Source organism: Cibotium barometz, chromosome 35, assembly GCF_041138505.1.
Source record: "Cibotium barometz isolate CiBa-2024 chromosome 35, ASM4113850v1, whole genome shotgun sequence".
Classification (NCBI taxonomy): domain Eukaryota; kingdom Viridiplantae; phylum Streptophyta; class Polypodiopsida; order Cyatheales; family Cibotiaceae; genus Cibotium; species Cibotium barometz.
In genome coordinates, this window is record NC_141080.1 from 39308226 (window position 1) to 39329568 (window position 21343).

Genomic DNA, 21343 nt, shown 5'->3' on the forward strand with positions numbered 1-21343 from the left:
AACCAATGGGGTTTGGGCTTGGTTAATAATAAGGGTTTTGTAACATCCTGTGGAGTAGAAGCTTCCCCATCAATCACCTTGCCTCTTGAGATAGGGTTTCTCTTAGGGATCCAGACTTGTTTGGGTGATGGTGGTGAAGGTTTATCTAGCCTTTCCGTTTATTTGAATTTGAGTGTGTGAATCTTTTGTCCACCAGTGAGGAGACTTAGTAGTTGGCTAGTGGTATGCATTTTTGTTTTGGGATCCAAATACAACGATTACCCTCGTTAGTAGCCTTGAGCTTCCAATAAGCATTCACGTATCCATTTTGGGGTAACCTATAGTTTGGACTTTCTGCAGGCCGATTAATTCATCAAGGACTCCTTTTCTTGGTTGGTTGAGGTGGTACGGATGGAGAAATCTTAGGAACCCATTTCAAGGTAGATGTGGGTTGCCACGTTTTAGCTCATTGGATTGGTTGGTGCTTTTGACATGGAGGTGTTAGCCATCATCTGGAGGAAAAAGAATCAAGATTCCTTTGAATAGTAGATGATGAGGCGGAGGGAGTCTCTTTATATTTGGTTGATGTTAAATATTCCTCTTCGTTTGAGACTTCTGACAAGAGTGAGTTATGGTCAAGGGGGTATGAGTAGAATGTTCAGCTTATGGGGGTTACAACTTCACACATAGAGACATGCCCTATTGTTTGAGACCAGTTGATCATATATCCTATAGCCTTCATCAATGAAGGACCAAGTATTATTGCTTCACGTAATGTTCATGTAGGCATAACCAAGAAGTCTCCCACCAAGTGCTTGTTATCACAATATGTTTCAATTTGTAGTAGTCCAAGAACCTTAGTGTTCCTACCATTGATACCTTTTACCTTGAAAAGAGGTGTCTACTACAAGTTGAGGTTTTCCCAACAACTGGTTCAGGAAATTAAATTGTGACTAGCCCCTCTATGTCAAGCAATGCATAGTATAGAGCATTTTACCATAAGGGTTAGGCAATTGAATGGATATTTGTAGAGGTGCTATGTGATCATCTAAACCTGAATGGATATTTGTAGAGGTGCTATGTGCTCATCTACAACTGGTTCCATGCATTAAAGGAAATTAAATTTTGACTAGCCCCTCTATGTTAAGCAATGCATTAAAGATCATTTTACCATAAGAGTTAGGCAATTGAATGGATGTTTGTAGAGGTGCTATATGTGCTCATCTACAACTTCTCCAACAAAGGCTTGTGTAAATCCAAGGATAGCTTCTCGTCATTTTCTATTGTCATATTCGCCTTTCTTTAGCTTCTTGTCGAGCTTGAGATTTCTTTAATTCCACTTTTTCTTTGGCTTCCCTCTTATCATGTGTAGCCCACAAGGTTTCCTCAGTAATATTTCTTGAATTTATAGCCATTAAGGAAGCCTACGGTTTCAACGTCATCAACATGCATGGTACCTTGAGGTGCTATTTTACAGACTCAAAATGATCCTTTTTTGGTATACTTGAGTTTTTTTCTCGCTATAGAGTTTGTACATAAGTACAAGGTCTTCCTCATTGATTTCCTTATCCTTGAGATAATTTGTTATTAAACCACTTTTCGGTGATCCTTTTCTGTCAACATGTTTTGCATAGAAATCTGCCTTTCTTCCTCTAGTTTTTCAAGAATGAACAACCAGATCGGCTAACATGTTAACCTCAAGTCTCTCAGGCAACCACTGCTACCCTTAAGATGGGTATCATGAACTCCCATTGCATTTACCACCTCACCATATTAAATGGTGTGTACCCAATTGCAACTTTGCAAGAGGCTTGGTAAGCCCATAAAGCTACTGTGAGATTGAATTCCCAATTGCATCAATCCTCAACAATTTTTATCAATATGGAAATGAGGACTTTGTTGGTGCTCTCAGCTTGCCCATTTTCTTGCGGGTAGTATGGAGTGAACTTGCAGTGTGAGATTATGAACATTGAGGGTGAGATGTTGGATTGCATCATTATTTTTCTTGCCCTGTAACCTCTCCTGTGGAGTGTCCATTAGCTACCCCTTGGTGTGCTTGTTCCATGATGTATAAGTATTCATCCTCCCTGGGGGGCAACTTCTTAATATGTCATCCTTACCTCTTCTATAAAGAGTTCCAATAATCAATTGGTAAGGTTTTGATTCTTTTAGCAACCTCCTTGCTAGATCTTGCCTTAGGTTCTTTCCCTTTGGAAAACCATTAGCTAGGAAGTTAAATATTTTCTCACTCCACTTTGGTAGTATAACCTTGACTTTGAATAGTGTAGCGTCAAGTAGATCATCATCTACTCCAATTAGTGGTTCACCAATTGGAGTAGATGATTAGCCATGACATGTTTCTTACTAGCTCTTACAACCACTATGGAGTCAAATTCAAGAAGAATCAACAACCACCTAGTGATTATCCATGTGGAGGAGCAAGGTTTATTGATAAGGTATAGCAAGGCTTGATGTGATCAACGTAGAAAAAAAATTATTGCTAAAAGGAAATGTTGGAATTTCTTCACACAATTTACCATTCCTAAACCTTCTCATGCTCCGTGGTGGTATAATTAATCTCAACCTCATCCAATCGTCGAGTGGAAAAACTTACAAGGTAGTCTAGTTTATGTTCACCTAGCTGAGCTAGGACACATCCAATGGCAAAGTAAGAAGCATCAATATACACACGGACGATAATCTCCCAGTTTGGCACTCGTAAGTTTGGAGCTCTAGCCAAAGATTTCTTTAACGTATCATAGTCATTCTTTTGTCCACTTAAACTGGAAGATAATCTCCTAGTTTAGCAGTCATAAGATCGGACCTGACCCACTAGACTACTCTTCGTAAACACATGTTACTAGCTATCCAAGTATTAGGCTGTTATGCTACTAAAAAGGTAATTTATATGTTATCTATTGACATTTAAACTCACTTATTTGTATTCTAATGTAGTCCATATATTACTTTCAAGCTTATTGAGATTAGATACGTTTTAAATTGTTTCTAGGATAATGTTTAGACTAGCATGGTGGATGATGTCCCTTTTGGATCCTAACTTCTAAGGACTTTCTAGATGCTCCTTACTATTAAAACCAAAGTTAACTGCTCTCTTTTACAAGAGAAGAATAGCAAGAAAATTGCAAGCTCCTTCTTCGTTAATCACCTACTCGTGGGATAACCACTCCTAGCATGCCCTAAACCCATTCTAAATAGTCTTTAAGTATTATCCTATCACTAATATTTCTTCATATGCACTAATGAGAGCATTCGAGCACTAAGAATAATCTAATGCTACTCAAATATGCCCTACAGTCTACTTTTACATAGTAAATTAGCTTACGTTTTACAAAGCAACTACTAATAAAACTTCACAATTTAAGCTCAAACTTCACACAAATTATCTAAACACCAAAATAAACATCTTTCCTTTTTCAACCAGCATTTAATTACTTCTAAATTTTGAGTTATTAGTCCCCCATAATCTAGGCAATTATCACAATTTTCAAAGCAAGTAGCCCCAAAACATATAATATTGCAACCAAATTTTGTGGACCACTAAAACTCACAAAAATAAACATTTCATCTTCATATAGCACACTGAAATTCATAACCCATATTCATTTATTAACCCTCCAATAATTCACAGTTTAACCCAAATTACAGTTTAACTCAAATTATAGTTTAACCCAAATTAACACTGTGACTATATGACAAACTCATTTTCTGTTAAAACCCTTATACTAAAACATTTTGCATAGAAAATTAAGCTTATGTTCTTTTAACACCATCCCCAAATTCTATAATAATAAGGAAATATTAAATTTCCAAAATGACACAAATATGGAGATAAATTAAGAATATTTATTTAAAAAACCATTTCTATGATCAAACCATATCCAAACATGGTTCCATATCAAAAAAATATAACCCTAATTTTACATATTTAATTTTCATCATTTTTTAGTGATTTTTCTTTCTCTAAAAAATTGACAACGCTCTTAAAGTCACATAAAATTCTAATTTTCCATAGCAAACATCAACCAAACATCTTCAATTTTTTTGCATTGATAAAACAAGTTTAGAAACATAATTTAGCAACTTCATTTCTTCTAGTTCACTAATTAACATGCTTTCTTCAATTAATTATCAAATTACTATCTAACGTAGAAATTAATATTTAATTAGCAAAATTATTCAAAAAATTACCAACTTACTATTTTCTAAACTATTTCTCTATTTTGAATCAAAATTACCAAATAATTAGTATGACTAGAACTTTCTTTGTTAATTAAGGTACAATCATAATTAAGAAAAGTGATTAATTTCATCATTAAACATGTTTAATTCCTCATCTAGCACTTGGATTTGTTAACTTATAACATATTACACCTCTGTTAATCTCCACCATGTTTAAATTTTCACTAAAACTCTTAATATGTCATAATTATCATCATTTTATACTTAATCACAAAGAAGAATACCACATAAACTTGTTGTTTAATTTGTTCGGAGTCATGGAATGTGTTTCTTTTCCCACTAAGCCTCCCCTCTATTGATCTTCATCCATAATTTTCCCTCAATAAAAGATTAATCCTCTCAAGAATTCACTAATTAGTCTTAATTGGATTGCTAATTAGGCATAGAATAGAGAGAGAGTGAAGATGAAGCATGAATTCATCCCTCCTACCCATAAGCAATGTATACCTTAGCCCACACACACAATAGAGAGCAAGAAGACAATCAAAATGGCTCCCCACTCTCCCTAGAAGGAGGCACCAAAAACTGCCTCTTCCCACGATTTTTTGGGTCATATTCACACCTACTTACTAACCTTTCCACACCTCAAATGCACATGCACCCATTGAATTGGTCATTTTTTGCTTATTCTATCTCTATTGGTACTCGAACTGTGAATTCTCTTTTCTAAATTAGACCTACCTCACTTCTGCCAAGTCAGCAACACATTCCAGGGCTCTCGGCACTTATTATATTTTTTAAAAAAAAGTCAAATAGATCTAAATGGTTCAAAAATGAACCAAATACCCTAAAAATAGAGATAATAATCCTAAAATATAAAATTATTTTATTTTCTAAAATTCTAATTTCTTGCTAAAAATAGCTAATTTTGCTAATTGTTACCCCTAAAAATAGCTTATAATCACCAAAACTATCCAATTTTTCTATAAAAAAAAGTAAATTAAGCCCCAAATTTAGGTGTTATCATCCCCCCCCCAAGTTGATTGTGAAGCATCCTCACGAGACGACCACTTCATCATGAATAACTACTCTGCATCTTTCTTCATCTCTACATCCCTTCAACAACATTCCGTCCTCTTAATCGTTTCATCTTCATCTTTAACTCTGTAATCATTTCATCTTCATCTTTAACTCTGTAATATAGCTTCCACCAATAACTAGCTCACAAAAACTTAACATTTAATACAAAAACAAACATCCTATCATTCATTCATTATCACTTTCTCTAATGATAGTCATAACTAAGCCACATCTCCATACTAGTATGCTAAAAAGAATAGCACTAAAACTAACCCTACTTAGAAACTAATACCAATCCACTCTTAAACTGAAGCACTACTCAAGAATGTCTAAGGTTAGGACCTAAGTCTTTAGCACAATAACTCTTCATATAACTAGTACCAAAACCATATATTCTAACCCCATAACCAAGAATGCAAAGCAACTAGACTTCCCTAAAAAATATTTATTTCTCCCACTTTTATTTAAATTTAAAATCACCCCTCTGCCATATTTATTAAAATGGTTTAGGGCACCACCCCATGGAGACCAAAGAAATGGCTCAAAGACTTTTGTAGAGAATTTAAAAACTACCAAGAATCTCCTAAAATACGGTGATGATAAACACCTCATCCGTTATTAGCATAATTTCCTTACTAACACAAGGTCCCACCCCAAATTAGACCAAGGCATTGGCTCTCAACATCACTACCAAGGCTAACCCCTGAAACATACCAAGAATCTAAAAAGGCAATGAGTATCTTCTTGGTTTTTTTAAAATTTTTAGTGTTTTTTCTTTTTATTTATAGTATCGAACTCTTAACTTCACCGCTCTTTTATTTTGTCTAACTAGGGTATTCCTCTCACTTCACACCTCAACTATGAAACTAGAACATAAAGTATCAAGGTAGCCCTAATCAAGATTTTGCTAAAGCAACTTGGCATATTCCTACCTTAAATAGAACCTAAGTATAGAAAGAACTAACACTAGATCCTAAGAAAGGTCAAGGTTCAGAACCTATCTAAATAGCACACTAGCATGGAATATGAATCAGCTATGACTTCCATTCTTGTATTCACATCACTCTCACACTTATAATATTATTCATTCTTTCACACCTACACATAATCATTTTTCTTTACTTACTCACTCTTCCACTTATACTCACATATTCTAACTAATAACTTTTAAAGAACAACATTATTAAAGGTCAAATTTGAATAAAACCGATCATTCTCATTGTTTTGTAAACTTCACTTCTTCATCACTCCACTCCTTCTTGTCCTCATCTACTTCTTCTCATGTCCATCATAATTCGAAATTAAACTTGTCTTATAACAACAACACTACACCCATAATGTAGTCCTAGACTATTTTTTTAGTTTTTCATTTTTTTAATTTTTTTGAGTTTTGATTTTTCTTGACAAAGAAAACCTAAAAATAAACAAAACACGCACCCTCACTTTCGCCTAAAAACTACATCATCTCAACAATTCATCCTCATTAAGTATATACCAAAAACACCACTCATCAACATCCCCTATCACATTGATATCTTTTAAGAATATATCTCTTAAATCTAAAGTGTAATGAAGTAGATTAGGACATTTACATGTATATTTTGAGGGCCTTGGGTTATATGAGACACAGGGCTCATTGGCTTTGTAACCTTTTGATCATTTTGACCATTACCTTTCTTAGAGCTCTTATGCCCAAGGTTCTATGGTGTTCTTCTCCCTTAGAGATAAAGTTGGTGTTGCCATTGAGTTGGAGCTGAGAATGCAAGGCCGGTCAACAAACCTCCGTATATATTATCAAAAGTGGAGAAAGATGAAGTGGCAAGGCAAGTTAAAGAGCTCATTGATATAGGTTGGGTGCAACTGAGTCAATCACCATTTGCATCGCCCATTTTATTGGTGAAGAAGAAGGATGGGCCTTTTAGAATGTGCATATATTATCAAGATGTTAACAAAATCACCATCAAGAATAGGATCGCAATCCTAAGAATTGATGATATCTTAGATGAATTGAAGGGTTCCAAGTTCTTCACCAAGATTGACTTGCGGCCGGTTACCACCAAATAAGAATGAAAAGTGGGGATGAGCATAAGATGGCATTTTGTACCGAAAGATGTCTCTTTCTTCATGGTGATGCCGTTTGGGTTATGTAATGCATCGGCCACTTTTCAAGCATTGATAAACAAAGTGCTACAGCCATTCCTCTTCAAGTTTTTATTGGTGTTTTTCGATGACATATTGGTGTATAGCAATAGTGAAGATGAGAACTTGGTTCATGTGAAGGAGGTATTTGATGCATTGAGAGCCAACCAATTGTATGCCAACAAATAAACCAAGTGTACATTTATGGAAAAAGAGGTGGAATATCTTGATCACATTGTGAGCATTGATGGCATAAAGGGGAACCCCGAGAAGGTGGAATGTGTGAAGAATTGGCCTAATCCCACCAATCTCACTCAAGTGAGGGGATTCTTAGGTCGCTCATCATCATTCTATTGCCGGTTCATTGAGAAGTATGCACATATAGTGGCTCCTTTGATGGATAAGTTGAAGAAAGAGGCATTATTTTGGGATGTAACGGCACAAGAGTTTTAATGAGCTGAAAATAATGCTTACTTCGGCACCTATCTTGGTATGCCTGGATTTCTCTAAGCCTTTCACTATTAGAGCAGATGCATGTGGAAGAGGCATTGGTGCGGTGTTGTATCAAGACCATGGGTATGAAAGCTACAAACTTGATGATGACAAAGAGATGGAGATGCATGTGTATGACCAAGAGATAATTGCTATTTTGCATGAAATCAAGAAATGGCATCACTATCTTTATAGAAGCAAGTTTTATGTGCGAAGTGACCATAGGGTTCTTCAATTCTTCTTATCACAATCAAATCTCTCACCTAAGCAAAGAATTTGGTTGGCTACCCTTCAACAATATGATTTTGAGATTACATGTACGAAGGAAAAGGAAAATGTGGTGGCGGATTCACTTTCTAGAATGTGGGCATGTTCTTTATCGGCCATCATGGAAGTACATAATGATTGGATTGAGGAGATTCAAGAGGAATATATGCTTGATGATGAGGCTTTGCAAATAGTGCATAAATTACATCATGGTGTTTGTGATGATTTACCTCATTTTCAGTTACAAAATGGTCTCCTCTATCACAAGGAAAGGGTGTATCTTGTACCCCACTCATTCTTCAAGAAAAAGGTCATGGTTCCTATGATGCCATAAGGAAGAGATTTCATTAGAAAGGCCAATGGAGGGAAGTCAAAGAGTATGTTGCTAAGTGTACGCCTTGTCAACTCAACAAGGTTTCCACACACAAGCCTGGTGGTTTACTTCAACCTTTACCTATTCCGGAGGGTAAATGGACACATATTGCTATGGATTTCATTACCAACTTGCCTTCTAATTAGAGGGTTGGGATAGCATCTATGTGGTAGTTGACCGACTAACAAAAGCTACCCATTTTGTACCAACAAAATTGAGACACTCGGCATCTATGGTGGCACACCAATTCATGGAAAATGTGTTCAAGTTGCATGGTATGCCATAGAAAATAGTGAGTGATCGAGATGTGAAGTTTATGGGCACATTTTGGCATACATTGTTTGATAGCATGGGCACTAAGTTGACTCCTAGTACGGCCTATCATCCAGAAACCCCGATGGTTAAACTGAGAGGGTCAATAAGTGGTTTGAGACTTACTTGATGCATTATTGCTACGAAACACAACATGCATGGTACGATTGGTTGCATTTGGCGGAGTTTGCCTACAATAGCACCTAATATAGTAGTATTGGAATGTCACCTTTTGAGGCTATGTATGGCTACAAAGTGCATGTACCGATCGTAGCATTCAAGCAAGAAAATGCAAATTCACATGCAAGGGAGGAAGTGGAAAGAATGTAAGCTCTTTTGCAAACATGTAAAGAGAACATCAAGAAGTCTCAAGAGAAGATGAAGTTTATGAAGATGCACATCGAGAAGGCCATTGGAATTCATAGAAGGGGACTTTGTGTTCTTGAGGATACCTAAGACTCGGTTTGGATCTTTCAAAGGTAGTCACACCATTATTATGGGCCATACAAAGTATTGAGAAGGGTTGGTGAAGTGGCTTATCAATTGCTACTTCCATCTACTACAAGAATACATGATGTCTTTCATGTATCACATTTGAAGGCATATGTTGGGCTGGAGGTGCAAGTATTGGATGAGCTTCCACCCATGAGTGAAGATCGCATGGTGGAGTACATTCTTCAGAAGGTGTTGGGAGAAAGAGAGAAGGTGTTGGGAGAAAGAGAGAAGGTGTTGTGCAACCGCACTTTGCGTGAATACCTTGTCAAGTGGAAAGGTTTACCTCAAGATGAAGCAACATGGAAGCCCGCCTCTAATAGTTGGAGGGAATGTAACACCTTTTTTTGCTGCATTTGAGGTGTATTCTCTTGAGTCAAAACAATAAAAAATAGCTAGCTATAATTTACTGTTATTATGAGGCATAAAAGAGGTTCAAATGGATGCAATTGACATATACATTTCTTAGCCATGTTTGATAATGAGTTGGGGAGAATTACATGAAGTTTTGGAGTCCTCAAAGGCTCAAATCATGCTCTTTTGAACAACTTTTGGATAGCTATGGCAAATAAGTGTGAAGTGGTTCATTTTGATGCTTATGAAAACCATCCATACTATGGTTTTACTTTGTGCATGTTTCAAGGATGAAACATATTTGGGTGGGGATGGTTTGTAATGAAGTAGACTAGGAAATTTACATGTATATTTTGAGGGCCTTGGGTTATATGATGAGACATAGGGCTCATGGGATTTGTAACTTTTGGATCATTTTGACTATTACCTTTCTTGGAGCTCTCATGCCTAAGGTTCTATGGTGTTCTTCTCCCTTAGAGATGAAGTTGGTGACTATACCCATGTTATCTACTCCATGTCTTGAGTGGGTCATTTTCTTTCTTGCTCATGTGTCCACAAAAGTGTGGCGTACAACTCATCTCGAAACTCAAAAGGTGCTGAAGCTACTAGGCTATAAAATGGCATTGGGACTATAGGTAAGGCGGCCAATATAGGTAATACATTGAAGCCTCTACCTCCTCTAATTTGATCCTCATAGTCGCCTACTCCACTCCAAAATGGACAAATAACTGGCAGCATCATATCATAAAAAGAAGGCTACAAATCATAACACCTCCCCATTCTCCACAACATTCAACCTATGACTCGGGACCAGGTAACCTTTACTGGAATGGACCTCTATCTTGATAAAAAACACTATGCTCGTCACGCCTTAGAGGAGTCAGACCCACTAATATTTTAACAAATCCTATCCCATAACATCTAAAATCCTAATAGTTAGAGGAGTTAGACCCACTAATATTTTAACAAATCCTATCCCATAACATCTAAAATAAGTACGGCATTGTCGATATAAAAAGTACGCTGCATGTAAAATTCGACGTTGCTCACACTCTCAACAAGGGAAAACAGGGTGGAAATGAAGAAAAATAAGTCAACAAATGATGTGGCACAACATTTCTCACCCCTTGCGGAAAAATAAAATTGAGAATGTGTATGGAATGAGGGAATAGAAAACTCACCCTGATGATGTATTGCCATGCTATCCTCCTCCTCTAAAATAGGTGTGTTCATGTCGCTCCACAAAAAAATCATCAAAAAGATCTGCTCTCCCCAACACATAGAAAACACCATACATTAAACCAATACTCTACACTATATCTTCCTATAACTTCAATACCCTAACTTAAACATCACAATTTCCAGATCAACTTCAAACTACATAATGTTTAACCCTTAATCCATTAACCCACAATGGTTCATTTTGCTTTTGCAAATCTCGTATACTCAAAGAACCATTATCAAAAACTTCCATAACCTTAAAGGGTCCTAACCACCTAATCTTTAACTTTCGGGAAACTTATAGTATCTACTATCGTAAACCAACACTAGATCACCTTCCTTAAACTTATGATTTTTTATATTACGATCGTGGCACGCTTTTCTACATTTTTGCATAGCCTCTAAACTTTTAAGAGTTGTTAATCTCTCCTCACATCTAATTTCACTAACTTTAACAAATGATCGTTCAATGCAATATTGTCACCTAATCGCATAGGTAAGGCTATTCATAAAGTTAGCATTTCTTACTCAATAGGGAATATTACGTCTGTACCATATACGAGTATTTTGGGTAGTGACTTTATAAGCTGTACGGTATGCCCATAATGCTTCAATAAACCATTCATCCCAACCTCGTCTATTTTCTGCTACTGTTTTGGTTAATATTCCACATAGAATTGTACTGGTAATTTCCACTTATCCATTCTCTCTAGGATAATATGGTGTTGATTTATGATGTTAACTTTGTAAAGCTTGGTTAATTCATTGATTGTATCATTTAAGAAATGGGACCTCTGTCACTCACTAATTCTAAAGGATATTCAATACATGTTATAATATTCTCATAAAAAAACTTTTCAACATCGACGACTCTATCTATCTTCATACGTTTTGCCTCCACCCACTTGGTCACATTAATCTGTACATACCAAAATGTATCGATTGGATCTACAACGTGATAGGGGATCGATCAGTCCTACAAAATCTATTCCTCCCTTCTCAAATGGTTTCAATGCTAAGATAGACATCAATGGTGTCACAAAACATTTAGATGGTCTACTAAACCAATGACATTTATCACATTTATGACAAAAAAAATGATAGTCTTTAAATAACGTTTGCACACTGAAGAGGTTTTTAAATTCAAAATTTTAAGGTAGATTTATAGAATGGGATTTTAAAAAAAACTTGTAAGTCCATAAAGAAAAAGGGGTCATTTTATTCATGAAGAATTCATAGCTAAGGGGTTTTTTGAATTCCTCTTGATCGCACGTGATACATAGGGTTTCTTAGTAGTGCACCCCCCTGGGAACCTTTCGAGTTGTTAACTCCTCGGCAAAATGTCCACCACATGGTTGATTGTGTAAAGCTTTCAAAATAGTGGGAATTTCATCTTCACGCAACAACGATAATAAATTCCTTCCTGAGGGAAGTACTTGTAAAGATAACCACCCACCAACAGACTATAAGATCTTGATTGTAACAAAAGCTTTTTCTTTTCCCTATTATCAAAAGTAGGTGGGTGGGTGTTGAGCTGTGCTAAAAAAAAAAAAGCAATATCAACATACCATGACACTTGCGTTTCTATTAAATAGTTGAGCATCTGGTAGATCATCATCTACCCCAATATCTTGATCATCAATCAATAACCTAGATAAATGATCAGCCAACACATGCAACTTTCCTACTTTAGTCACCACTTGAAAATTAAACTCTTGAAATGAAAGCATCCATCTAATAACACATCCTTGTTAAAATTACAGCAATATGATGAGCTATGGTGGATCAAATGCTAGAATCAACATCATTAACAAAGAGATTAGATGATAATTAAGACGTGATTAGTAAGCAATTAATTGATAGCTTAATGTAGGCATGGATAATCAAAAACCAGCAAATTCTCATTAGGCCAATGCATCAATTTATAGAGTTTACATCCAAGCATCTAATCCCACTGATTTCTCCTTGATTCACTCCACCTCTTTTGCTTGATTCTCTCCACCTCTCCCAGAATATCTCCACACCTCCTAAATCTCCTCATGCTACCCTTTATTCTAGTAGATTCTTCTCACCTTTGCACAGGTTCTCTCACATTTATAGATTCTCTTTTACAGCCTCTATCCAAGGGCTTGTTCCTACACACACCCTATTCACTTGTATATTTCAACACCTCCCCTCAAGTGAATACTCCTAGCACACCTGGACCCTATACTGTTGCTTGCAAATGAGGATCAATACCAATACCAAGATGCAACAAAAACAATACTTAGGGCTCTTGAAAAGAGTTCCACTTTGTAGATGAATGTGGGAGAGGGTTTGATAATAATCCCACATGGGGACTTATGGGAGTCCTAGAATTTTTGTATAAAAGGTGGCTCATTTGAGAGCTTTACACACTTTTGGGCTTAGTTCATGCAAGAGCTCCTTTGAGAGACCTACTCTCCCTCTTCTCCATAGAGGTGAAGACTCTTCTCTCACCCCATCTACATCATTGTATGAGGTTAATCTCTTCATTGAATCATTAGCAATGTCATGAGTCTTTCTCATCCTCTTCTCTAATCATTTTACTCTTATGCATGCTTTTAGTATTTCATTTTTGAGTACATGGATTGATTTGAAGCTTTCATGGAAGCTTGATGCTTGAATGTGTGCATGCTTGTAGGAAGATAGGAGTGGAGTGAGGTCTTTCTCTTTGCTTGAGTGCATAGTGATTGTATTCCTCTTGCTTGTGTTTGTGAATGAATGGGTGTGAAGGAATGAGGACAAGTTGAGCTTGTGTGTATGGTTAGTCTAGTGTCAAGAGATGGTAGCCATGAGCATTCTCTCCATTTGTGGATAAGCTCTTGTGCACCGGTACGGGTCGAATCCCTAGCTCCGAAAGGGATGCAAATCCCATTGGAGTGAGCTATACTTGGATCGTACTCCTCTTACTACAAGAGAGAGGGTTTTCCGTCTCTCCATTGGCGCCGTTGCCGGGGAGAAGACTCAAATCCGGTTGAGAGTGTGTGGAAACCACCACTATTTCCTCTTTTGGTTGCAAAACCATTGAGTGATTAGGTTAAGTTTGGGTGTGTGATCCCAGTGTGAGTGGATAAGGTTAACCATTGAGCGGTTGAGGTTTCTCCCGCATTGTTCTTTTATGTTTCATTGCTTTTATGTTTTTTCAAGTACCGTTCATTATGCTTACCTTCATTGTTTTTTGTCATTTCATTCTTTCATGCTTTTCGTTAACATGTAATTAGTATAAATAAATAAAAAGAAAAGAGGTGCGTTGCTAAGCTCTCCCATAGCTTATGCAAGCCCCATTGACTCCCAAGCAAGAAAGAAGAGAGATAGAAAGTGTTGGAGGCGACCTTTCTTTTGTTTTGTGTTGTTATTGTGTGGGGAGCCAATGCATCAAGCGTGCTCGAGGAAAAAATGAGGAATATTTATCTATTGCAGCATGACTAACCGATTTGCTTGAAAGAAACCGATTTGCTTGAAAGAAACGGGCAACCAAGGGTGGCCCTAAGAAAGAACTTATAAATCTATATATATATATATATTTATATATATATATATATATATTTGTGGGCTGCATCAAACATTAGAGTACAAGGGCTGCATCAAACCGACTGCTTTTTCAAAATAAAAACAATTATATATTGATTTAATCATTTCTTTTACAACAAAGAGAAGGCGGCCGCCAGTGGCTGTAAGGAGGAAGCGAGCAAAGAAAACTATATATATATATATATATATATATATATATATATATATAGTTTTACTAAGGCTTTGTAAGGCTTAGAACGCGTTGAGTAGACGGTCGGCAGCCTCAGCTGCGGAGCTGTAGACGGTCGGCGGCAGCTGTAGCGAGTGCTGCAAGAAAAAAAGAAGGCGAAGGAAGGCAGTAAGAGGCGCTGGTCGTCTGCTGAAAGAAGACGAGAGGCGTCGTATGCAACTGAATCCAGCGTGCAGCAGATGTTTAAAAAAAAAAAAATGGCGACGAGCTGCTGCAGCCTGTAGAAGGCCGGTCGTCGGTGAGGCCCAAGGGGTAGAAGCTGCCGCCAGGGTAGATGGGATCGGTGACTTGACAAGCCCAAATGGCAAGAATACTCTGAGCGTCGGGTTGCCCAAGTTGTCAAGACTCCCCTCAGAGAAGATCTGAGAACCGGCTTTGAACCATACAGCCTCGCCGAATTTCACACTGTTCTTGGCCAGCAGCTCCGGCGTCACACATCCCAGGGCTCCCAACATCGCCCACCGGCAGTGGATCATCTCCAGCTCGCGGTTCTTGGCGAACATCTCAGGGTCGGCTGAGAGTCCGGCGGTGTCCCAGCCGTAGTCGCCAGCGAACTCGCCTGTCAAGTAGCTGCGGACCTCGCCGGAGAATGGGCCGAGGCACTTCAAGCGGTCGGGGCCATACCAGGGGCTGTCGATAGACTTGGAGAGAGACTTTTTCATGGAGACGCGGGCCTAGCCGAGGTTGCCGACCTTGCAGGCGAGCTCGCTCTGGGGCTTGAGGACAGTCTGAGCAGCCGAGGGTGGTGGAGGAGAGGTCAGCGGAGGTCATGGTAGCCATGGCTGAGTACAGAGGTTGACGGAAGCAAGCAACGCAGGGGTGTAAGGCAACGGCTGAAAGCTGAGGAGCAGAGGCGTCTGACGTGGTGGCAGCAGTGAAGAGGAAGGCTGGCAGCACGTGAAGAATCCAGCGATCGGTGCGGCGAAGGATTCGGCGAGCGGCGAGGGATAAGGTAGGTGGAATTTTCGTTTTTTTTTATTTTTTTTAAAATTTTCATGTTTTTTTTGGTATTTTTAAATTCAAAAAAATAATATTTTTTTTAATTAAAAAAAAAGGAATAGAAAAAGAGATTTAAAAAAAGAAAAAAAAGAAGAAGAAAAAGAAAAAAAGAGATTTAAAAAAAGAAAAAAAGAGATCAAAAAAGAAAAGAAAAAAGAAAGAAAGAAAAAAATTAAAAAAAAATTAAATTAAAATAAAAAAAATTAAAATAAAAAAAATTAAAATAAAAAAAATTAAAATAAAAAAAAATTTCTTTTTATTTGTTTTTAGGAGTCCATATTGTGTGCATATTTTTATTTTTTTTCATTTCTGTAATTTTTAGCATAATTAGTTTAGATTTGCATTGTTTTAACTTTTTGTTATTAAAAACAAAAACAAAATTAAAATAAAAATAAAGAACAAAACAAAATAAAATAAAAAAAAAGAAAAAGAAGAAAAAATAATTTTTTTTTCGAATCCACTGTTCATTATTTAAATTTTTGTACAAAACTTTGCATAATTGAAGGTAGCCTGCATTTTTTATTTTTATTGCATGCATAATTAGTATTTTTATAATTTTTTATTTTTGACACGAAATTCATTCATTTTATTAAAAAAAAAAAAAAAACAAACAAACAAACAAACAAAAAAAGAAAAAAAAAACAATAAAAACCGACAAAAGGGAGAAAAAAACAAACAAAAGAAAATTTTTGATTTTTTTTTAGGAGTCTATTATTTTTTGCATATTTTGTAGTTCTTCATTTTTTTTAATTTTTGCATAATTAGTGTAACCTGCATTTTTTCATTTTTTGTAACTTTGTGCATAATTAGTATTTTTTAGTGTGATTCATAATTTTTGTGTTAAAAAAAAAGTAAGTAAAAATCATAAAAACATAAAATCGTTTAAAAAAAAACATTTAAAAATAAGAAAATAGGATAGATAGTTACATACTCCTTTGAGTTGCCTTTAGTGATTAGGTAGGAAAAAATATATATATATATATACATATATATATATATTTTTATCAAAAAAAAAAAACAAAACACAAAAACCAAAACAAAACAAAAACACATAAAAACCCAAAAATCAAAACAGAATTTGACCTTATGCACTTGCGGTCGGGACGTCTTGTAGAGTCTAGGGCACCTTCTAGAGTGCCTACTCAGGAAAGTGGGACCCAATCGATAGGAAACTTGGCAGATATTGCTGAAACCCTATCTGAATCCCAATCCGATACCCTTTCTTCCAGAACAACTAGTTCACTGTCCATGGACAATCTAGGGCCATCAACTAGTTATCCCGTAGCCCAAAATAGGACACCCACACGATCCTTTAATCCATTTGAAGCCGATACCATGGGGTTAACATTCAATGTGCGACTCCAATATGTCTACACAAATGCTCAAGGAGCTGAGATCTTTAGGGACCCACAACAAAGGTACCTTGTTAAGATCGCCGACATATTCTCAGAACTTGATAGAGCACCTCTAGTTAATGACCAGGGTAACATGTACATGGGTGGAGATGGTGTTCGCTATGAAGTCACCTACCATCCAGAAAAGGTAGACAAATTAGGGGAGCTCTCTAAAACAGAGTTTTTAGACATATCACAACTTTCCAGAGCAAGGGAGTCTAGAGATGATTGGCTCATCGAGCCGGACATGCCTGGACCTTCCAATGCCCAATCCTCAAGGCCATCCACCAGAGATGATTTACTTCTTGTAGATCTCAATTTGGACAAGGATAGGAAAGGCAAGTGTAAGATGGATCAGGGGGCTGAAAGCCAATGGGAGTTTGTACGACAAATTCCTGTGACAAAGGTCTTACAGGATGACCAACTTCAAGAGGTCTATAAGGATTCGTTAGAGGGATACTATGCCACGACTAAATTGCCAGAGCTGGATCTTCCTCTAGCTTATGTAGTGGTAGTTGAGAAGTGTGCAGGACACATGAACAGAATAGTAGATAAATGGTCAAATGAATACCGAACGTTAGATTGGAAAGAGATTAGGGAACTCACGTGGAAAGGACAACCATTATTCATGGAAGTGTTCTCAACACTTACAGCCAAACCAGGAGAGACAGCCTTTCTTGGAGAAACTGTTGCTCCTCCCCTACGAGAGTTCACTAGAGAGGGACCTTCAACATCTAAGTGGACCACTGCTAGTAGCCCAACTCTAGCACCACGATATCGTCCTACACCAAATGTGCGACCACAGGTCACACCACCACAACAACATCTTTCCCACTATGACAATCGGATGAGAGGGGAGCCAACTCGGCCTCCTATAAGTGCACCTCCTGAAATGAGGGTGACAAGATCTTTAGAGGGGTTTGGTGAGGCTGGTAATAGGGTACCCACACCAATTTTGGAAACATGTGGACCATCTTTCCAAAGAGAGGAACAGTTCCCACTAAGAGTAAGAGGCCGTAGGCCCTACGATGAGTATTCACGACAAGTAAGGCCATCAACTCTTCAGAAATTGGTAAAGAAATATGAAGGGTCGGGAGATCCATATGACCATGTAGCAGCTTTTAGGCAAGCAGTTCGAGCTGAGCAAGTTGCTGACAAGCATACTCAAATAGAAGGGTTTGGACTCACTCTTGAAGGAAAGGCCCTTGCTTGGTTTCAGGCATTAGAGGCTTCTGACAAAACTTCTTTACGAGTTTTGGAAGAGAGATTCATTGCTGCTTTTTCCTTGATGGGAATTCAACATGACACAGTAGTGCATATCTACTCTTTCAAACAAGGCGAGAATGAGAGTGTTAGAGACTGTGTAAATAGAATGAAGCAGTACATTAACCGATGCCCAGAAGATGAGAAGCCCGCCCAAAGTCGATTAATTTCTCTCTTCTTAAAAGGCCTCAAAAATTCGACACTGCATACACACTCTATGCGAAGAAACATGCAAGTTTTAATGAGTGTTGCCATGATGCTATGGATTTCACCGATAACTTCAAGTTCCAGGATGGTTCTGGCCCTGAGGTTAAACCTAAAAATCAGTGGGGTGAAGATCAAAGTTCAGGGTCTAGCGCACTATTAAATCCAGACCAAATAGCCAACCTAGTGCTAAGGAGATTAGGACAAACCTATCGTCCACCCATGCAGCCACAACAACAGCAGCAGAGAATGAGGAGTGTACTTCCTACAGGGCCTCATATTTGTGGAGCATGTGGCGGTGACCATAAAACAGAGGACTGTAATACCTTTTCTCCTCTAGTCACAAACCAACCCACAAAGAAGTGGTGCCAAGCCTGTGCTTGGAACTTTACTCATACCACCCAGGATTGTACTCGCATTGCGAGAATGAGACAGGAACGTGAGCAACCGAGGGGTGGGGTGGCTCCACAAATGTATCAACAATATACAAATTTTGAACGTAAGCCACCGATGACACAAGAACAAGCACGACCCGTTCTTGGTGCTCAACCTCCGGCTCCAGGGACGGCTCCTGTAAGGATTGTCGACTACGACAATTCAAATATGTGTAGAGAATTGGTAAACCCAGGATATGTGGAGGAAGAATATGTATCATATTCATCCAAAGAAAATGGCTTTGAAAGTACCACATACCCAAACCAAGCACTGGTGGAGATTCAACCAGGGGAACAAAACTCTTTAATGTTGCTAGGCGGCTACCAACCTAGGACTCCAGGCCCCTCAGGTCAATGGCAGCCAAGGAAAGTAGAGGCCAAACCAATGGGCCCCTGTTATGAGTGTGGAGAACCCCATTGGGCTCGTGATTGTCCACATCGCTCAAGGCAAGCATCTAGGACAAATACAACAGTGCAACAATTTCCACCAATAGAAAGATATTGTCTGGGGTGTTGTGTCGAACACTTCCCGAAGGATTGTCTGTTGAAACCACATGAGGAGGGCAACTCTCAACCAAAGGTTTCACTTAACCTTGTAGGGGCAATTCCATCACCACCTTCATCTGAGAATGAGGAGGTCGTGCCACTTAGAGTCATGACTCGATCACAGACACGAAACGCTGAAATACAAACTGATGAGACACCTCGAACTAGGGACGCAAAGACAAATCTAGTGGATAAGACCCTACAGTCCAGTAGAAAAAAAACCACTAGGAGAAAGAAGAACCGAAACAAGCAAACTAAAAGTGCATCCACTTCTAGTTCTCAGGAGACCTCTAAACAAAACATGAGGAATAAAACTTTTACATCCCAAGAACTGCGTGAGGAACCTAAACCTGAGCCAAGTGCTAAACAAAATAAGGCTAGTACGACTGAGGATAGTTATGGGGGATCTGTTTTTGTGGATAAAGTGAATGAGACTCTAGATGCCATCATTGATGCTCATAGAAGTCGCATTGCAGCCTTATCTGAGCTACCCAAAAAGCTTCAAGAATACCCAAACCCTCGTGAAGAGAAGATCAATTTAGCTGTACATCAGCAAATCATTAGGGAAGCTCAGTCGATACTTGAGGGACCACCACCACCTATTCCTCGGGGCCCAACCTCTCTTAAGCCAACATTAGAAACTATACCGGAAGTGTCATCAAGTAGGGAAATGAAAAGTGAGTTCATTTCACAAGCTCAAAGCGAAAGATCGACACCATTTGACACTCCATTGAAAGAAGAAATTCTGCCATCACCTAGCCTTGTCTTCCCATGCAATGATGAAATTATTGATGCTAATGAGGACATGGCAAATGACATGTGGGCCGCAGTAAATGAGAAAATTAATGAGAACATGTCTTCCGTTAGTTCGCCTCCATTCTCTGAGGTGGATTTTACCAGAGATTCGGAAAACAACTTTGGACGCCCAAGCATCCAGGAGGAAGGTCAAACAATTGTTTCTCCTAGAAGTAAGCATACAATGAAAACCTTACCATCCTATCTGGGAGAATATGAGAACTGTTCTCAAACCTTGAGGATACCCTCCATGCATAAAAGGTTGACTAAGGAGAAAGATATGAGTATGGTGCAAGCTATTTTGTCAGCACCAGTGGCTTGTACCTTACCTTTGCTTGAATTGATAAAGCTTAAACCTGAGTTGTGGAATGATATTGCCACATGTTTTTCGGAGCAGGTATTGCTACAAAAGGGTCACCATGAGTGTACAATACACCTTGAGACAAAGCATGTAATGCCAGTTCCTATCAACAAAGTTGGAAAATTTTGTGAGGACGATCAGGGAAATGCTACCCTCCCATTGGAAGTGCGAAAAGTATCTTCAACTGCAATACTTGATAGTGGTGCAGGAGTGGGCATTGTGACAAGGTCCATTTGGGAGAAATGGGGCAAACCAGCTATTAGGAGTACAAGGATGCGCTTGCAGCTAGCAGATGGAAGCTTAGAACATCCCCTTGGGCTGCTTGAGAACATATTGGTCACCACATGTGGGATTGAATATGAGCATACCTTTGCAGTGGTGGATTTTGGAAAGCATCCAAACTATGAAGTGATATTGGGTAGACCATTCATGCGACAATTTCAAATGATTCAAGATTGGGGATACAACTACTTGTACCTCAGACATGATTCTGTCATCACAAGGGTCAACCTAAGGAATCACTCATATCGTGATGTAACAAGGTCTCCAATAGATGAGCTTGATTCTGCTTCATCTGAGGGCTCAAAAATTACATTGTCAGATGGGCGAGAAGATCTATGGATGTGTGGAGCCTCCTGTAGGGATTTCAACACTGAG

General features: G+C 38.2%; 1 pseudogene; it reads right to left on the reverse strand.

Annotated features, from left to right (window-relative positions):
• Positions 1-14873: 14873 nt before the first annotated feature.
• LOC147618429 (chlorophyll a-b binding protein 151, chloroplastic-like) lies at positions 14874-15470 on the reverse strand (annotated as a pseudogene).
• Between the last annotated feature and the right edge of the window lie 5873 nt (positions 15471-21343).